Here is a 5000-nt window from a genome sequence, read left to right on the forward strand (position 1 = left end):
GCCCTGTTTCTGGGTAGTGACAACTTTCACTCTGATATCAGGCAACATGTCTTTATCTGGAAGACTGAGATCAGTAGCAGGACATTTAATGATCATGTTGCTTGTTGTGTGTGTGTGTGTGTGTGTGTTTGCTTTTGTCTGTGTGTGTGTGTGTGTCTGTGTGTGTGTGTGTGTGTGTGTGTGTGTGTGTGTGTGCAGGTGGAATGTAGAGGGGGCAGGTTAAGGACATTGGAGACGACATAGAGTGAGTGTGCGTGTCAGATCATGAGGACTCGACCACCAGAAGGTATTTGTAAGTGTGTGTGTGTGTGTGTGTGTGTGTGTGTGTGTGTGTTTGTGGAGAAGAAAAGGGTGCTTGTTTGTTTGTTTGTGTGTGTGTGTGTGTGTGTATTGTGTGTGTGAGAGAGACTGTAATGTGTCGTGTGTGAACAAGGCTGCAGTTGTGATTGAGCCTGAAAGTGATGATTCACGGGTTTATTTGATCTCTGTTTCTGGGTAATGACAGTAACTTCTATCTGATTTTGGGCAACAAAGTTTTATCTGAGAACCTAAATAAACAGCAAGCAATTTCAAAATCATGTTACCTGTCGTGTGTGTGTGTGTGTGTGTGTGTGTGTGCAAATCCTGTTGACCAATCAGGAGCAGTGGTCTCTGATCTGGTTCTGGACCCTCTGGAGCTGCAGGAGAAGATCTGGACGCCACAAAAGGTGTGTGAGTGTACGTAACGATAATCATGTTGTAACCAGGTTGCAGAGTTGTGCCTAGAAATGATGATGTAACCATCACTCTGAGCCCTTTTGCTGGACAGTGACATCAGCCATGAATATCTGATATTAGGCAACAACATTTATTCTTCAATTTCAACCATCAGTTGCTGACCTAATGATCAATGACTACTTAGCACATAAATAATGTGTTTGTGTGTGTGTGTGTTTGTGTGTGTGATTGTGTGTGTGTGTAGCCTTTGGAGAAGAAGAAGAGTGTGTGTGTGTGTGTCTTTGCTTTTGAAGAAGAGAAGAAGACCTCAACCACATCCTTCATAAGTCAAATCGACAGGTATGAATATCATGTGTGAACTAGGGATGCAACGGTATGCGGTATATTATCGTACCAAAAGATGCCCCCCACTGTTCTGTGGCTGACGTGAACCGCAATAAGTCGGTAGATCTGTCATTAATGATTTGCAAACGTTTATCATTGTGCTGCAAACTACACGAAAGTTAGACATTCACAAAACACGTCCAGAGAACCAGAGCATTAGGCCTACAGCCCACAAGCATTAGGCCTACTTTGCTAACGCAGTCAACCGGAGCGGGCGCTTCTAAGTTTAACGTGATGCAGCCTATCGACCAGCGATTAAAATATACAAAATAAATGTTTGTTTGCTGCCAAGACACATGTCTTTCAAATGTATTTAAAGTGAAACTGGGAAGTGTAATGGGTTCCTCTGGCCCATTTTCCCCACGTTTCATGGGAATTGGGCTGGGGATAGTACAGTAATAATAAAAGCTGGAGATTCACATGTTACTGCCTCAGGATTCAATCGCAATGTAAATCATATTACAATGTCATAGGCTACGCCTAGACAATTATATTCAACGACATCAGTAATGTCCCTGCACGCTAGCATGGAGATTCCAGACCCAAACCCGAAATACTATGGGTCTGGCCACGAATAATGTAATGGCCCAACTCGATGAGCGGCACCAAGCGTGCATTTGAAAATCTCACTGCACTGTGTGTATGTGAGAGAGAAAAAGAGAGAGAGAGAGAGAGAGTGAGTGAGTGTGTTTTTGTGTTCTGTGAGTGTGTGTCTGTGTTTTGTGTGTGTCTGACACTGTAATGGGTCATATGTGTACAAGGCTGCAGTTGTGATTGAGCTGAAAAGCGATGATTTCAACATCAGTTTGATCTCTGGTTTTGGGCCGTGACAGTAAATTCCACTTAGTTTTGGGCAACAAAGTTTTATCTGGAAACCTTAATCAACATCAAGACATTTTAAAATCACCTGTTGTGTGTGTGTGTGTGCGCAAATCCTGTTGAGCAATCAGGAGCTGCGGTCTCTGATCTGGTTCTGGACACTATGGAGCTGCGTGAGAACATCTGGACGCCACAAAAGGTGTGTGAGTGTACGTAACGATAATCATGTTGTAACCAGGCGGCAGAGTTGTGGTTATGCCTACACATGATGATAAGAGTTTGGATCTGAGCCCTTTTGCTGGGCAGTGACATCAGCCATGATGTCTGATCTGATATTAGGCAACAACATTTAATTAACTTGAACCATCAGTTATACCTACTTTATTATTTTGTCGCCATCATCCACTTAGCACATTAACAATGTGTGTGTGTGTGTGTGTGTGTGTTTGTAGGTGAGTGTCATGATTGTGATTGGCTGCTGAGCAATGTGCCGTTGCTAAGATCAAGATGCTGTGCAACATGGAGTTTAGCGGAGAGCAAACTGGACCTCATGCACGAGTCCTTCATAAGTGATCCAATCAGCATCAGGTACCAATATCATGTGTGAACAAGGTTGTGTTGATGTGGTGAAGCCTGAAGTGATGATTTATCCAGGATTTGAGCCCTGTTTCTGGGTAGTGACAACTTTCACTCTGATATCAGGCAACATGTCTTTATCTGGAAGACTGAGATCAGTAGCAGGACATTTAATGATCATGTTGCTTGTTGTGTGTGTGTGTGTGTGTGTGTTTGTGTGTGTTTGTGTGTTTGCTTTTGTCTGTGTGTGTGTGTGTGTGTGTGTGTGTGCAGGTGGAATGTAGAGGGGGCAGGTTAAGGACATTGGAGACGACCTAGAGTAAGTGTGCGTGTCAGATCATGAGGACTCGACCACCAGAAGGTATTTGTAAGTGTGTGTGTGTGTGTGTGTGTGTGTGTGTGTGTGTGTGTGTGTGTTTGTGGAGAAGAAAAGGGTGCTTGTGTGTGTGTGTGTGTGTGTGTGTGAGAGAGACTGTAATGTGTCGTGTGTGAACAAGGCTGCAGTTGTGATTGAGCCTGAAAGTGATGATTCACGGGTTTATTTGATCCCTGTTTCTGGGAGGTGACAGTAACTTCTATCTGATTTTGGGCAACAAAGTTTTATCTGCGAACCTAAATCAACGTCAAGCAATTTCAAAATCATGTCACCTGTCGTGTGTTTGTGTGTTTGTGTGTGTGTGTGTGTGTGTGTGTGTGTGTGTGTGTGTTAAGGAAAAGAAGAGGGTGCAAGTTAAGGACATGGGATGGGACTTGAAGTGCGCCAACAGAAAGTCAGGGTAAGATGACATTAACTCTGATATTAGTCAACACATGTGTGTGAATGTGAGTGTGTGTGTGTGTGAATGTGTGTGTGTGTGTTTGTGTGTGTGAGAGAGAGACTGTAAAGTGGGAACAAGGCTGCGGTTGTGATTGAGCCTAAAAGTGATGATTTATGCATCCCTTTGATCCCAGTTTCTGGGAGGTGACAGTAACTTCTATCTGATTTTGGCCAACAAAGTTTTATCTGGGAACCTAAATCAACATCAAGCAATTTAAAAAACATGTTACCTGTCTTATGTGTGTGTGTGTTATTTTTTGGAGAAGAAAAGGTTACAGGTTGAGCAGATGGGAGAGTGTGTGTGTGTGCAAATCCTGTCGACCAATCAGAAGCTGCGGTCTCTGATCCGATTCTGGACACTCTGGAGCTGCAGGAGAACATCTGGACGCCACAAAAGGTGTGTGAGTGTACGAAACGATAATCATGTTGTAACCAGGCGGCAGAGTTGTGGTTATGACTACACATGATGATGTAACAGAGTTGTGGTTATGACTACACATGACGATGTAACAGAGTTGTGGTTATGCCTACACATGATGATGTAACAGAGTTGTGGTTATGCCTACACATGATGATGTAACAGAGTTGTGGTTATGACTACACATGTTGATGTAAGAGTTGTGGTTATGACTACTTATGATGATGTAACAGAGTTGTGGTTATGACTACACATGATGATGTAAGAGTTGTGGTTATGACTACACATGATGATGTAACAGAGTTGTGGTTATGACTACACATGATGATGTAAGGGTTGTGGTTATTACTACACATGATGATGTAAGAGTTGTGGTTATGCTTACACATGAAGATGTAACAGAGTTGTGGTTATGACTACACATGATGATGTAAGGGTTGTGGTTATGACTACACATGATGATGTAACAGAGTTGTGGTTATGACTACACATGATGATGTAAGGGTTGTGGTTATTACTACACATGATGATGTAACAGAGTTGTGGTTATGCTTACACATGAAGATGTAACCAGGTGGTCTGAGCCCTTTTGCTGGGCAGTGACATCAGCCATGAATATGTGATATTGGGCAACAACATTTAATTGTTAACTTGAACCATCAGTTGCTGACTTTTGCTCGCCATCATCCACTTAGCACATTAACAATGTGTGTGTGTGTGTGTGTGTGTTTTTCTCTCTGTCTGTGTGTGTGTGTTTGTAGGTGAGTGTCATGATTGTGATTGGCTGCTGAGCAATGTGCCGTTGCTAAGATCAAGATGCTGTGCAACATGGAGTTTAGCGGAGAACAAACTGGACCTCATGCACGAGTCCTTCATAAGTGATCCAATCAGCATCAGGTACCAATATCATGTGTGAACAAGGTTGTGTTGTGGTGCTGAAGCCTGAAGTGATGATTTATGGGGGTTGTGAGCCCTGTTCCTGGGCAGTGACAACTTTTTAAGTCTGATATCAGGCAACATGTTTTTTTTCTGGAAGACTGTGATCTAGAGCCTGACCGATAAAGGATTTTGAAGGCCGATACCGATACAAATATTTGTTGATTTAAAAATCCGATATATCGGCCGATATATATATTTTTTTCTGAAACATGCAACAAAACATTAACAGATTTCCCTAACATTAGTTATTTGTAGTTATTTATGAGTATTGACTGAAATAATATGATATTGCATTTTAAAAACAAACTTGTTTATTTTTAAATATTATTG

General features: G+C 42.2%; 1 long non-coding RNA gene across 1 annotated transcript in view; it reads left to right on the forward strand.

The window, feature by feature from the left end:
* Positions 1-4986, forward strand: part of LOC121693971 — a 7330-nt gene extending 2344 nt beyond the window's left edge. Inside the window, exons 4-9 of the long non-coding RNA XR_006025631.1 lie at positions 962-1056; positions 2052-2119; positions 2373-2508; positions 3208-3272; positions 3580-3710; positions 4493-4986. This is a non-coding gene — a long non-coding RNA (uncharacterized LOC121693971). The remainder of the gene's footprint in view (positions 1-961; positions 1057-2051; positions 2120-2372; positions 2509-3207; positions 3273-3579; positions 3711-4492) is intronic.
* Positions 4987-5000: the final 14 nt, after the last annotated feature.

The sequence above is a fragment of the Alosa sapidissima genome, chromosome 20 (genome assembly GCF_018492685.1).
Source record: "Alosa sapidissima isolate fAloSap1 chromosome 20, fAloSap1.pri, whole genome shotgun sequence".
NCBI classification, from domain to species: Eukaryota; Metazoa; Chordata; class Actinopteri; order Clupeiformes; family Clupeidae; genus Alosa; species Alosa sapidissima.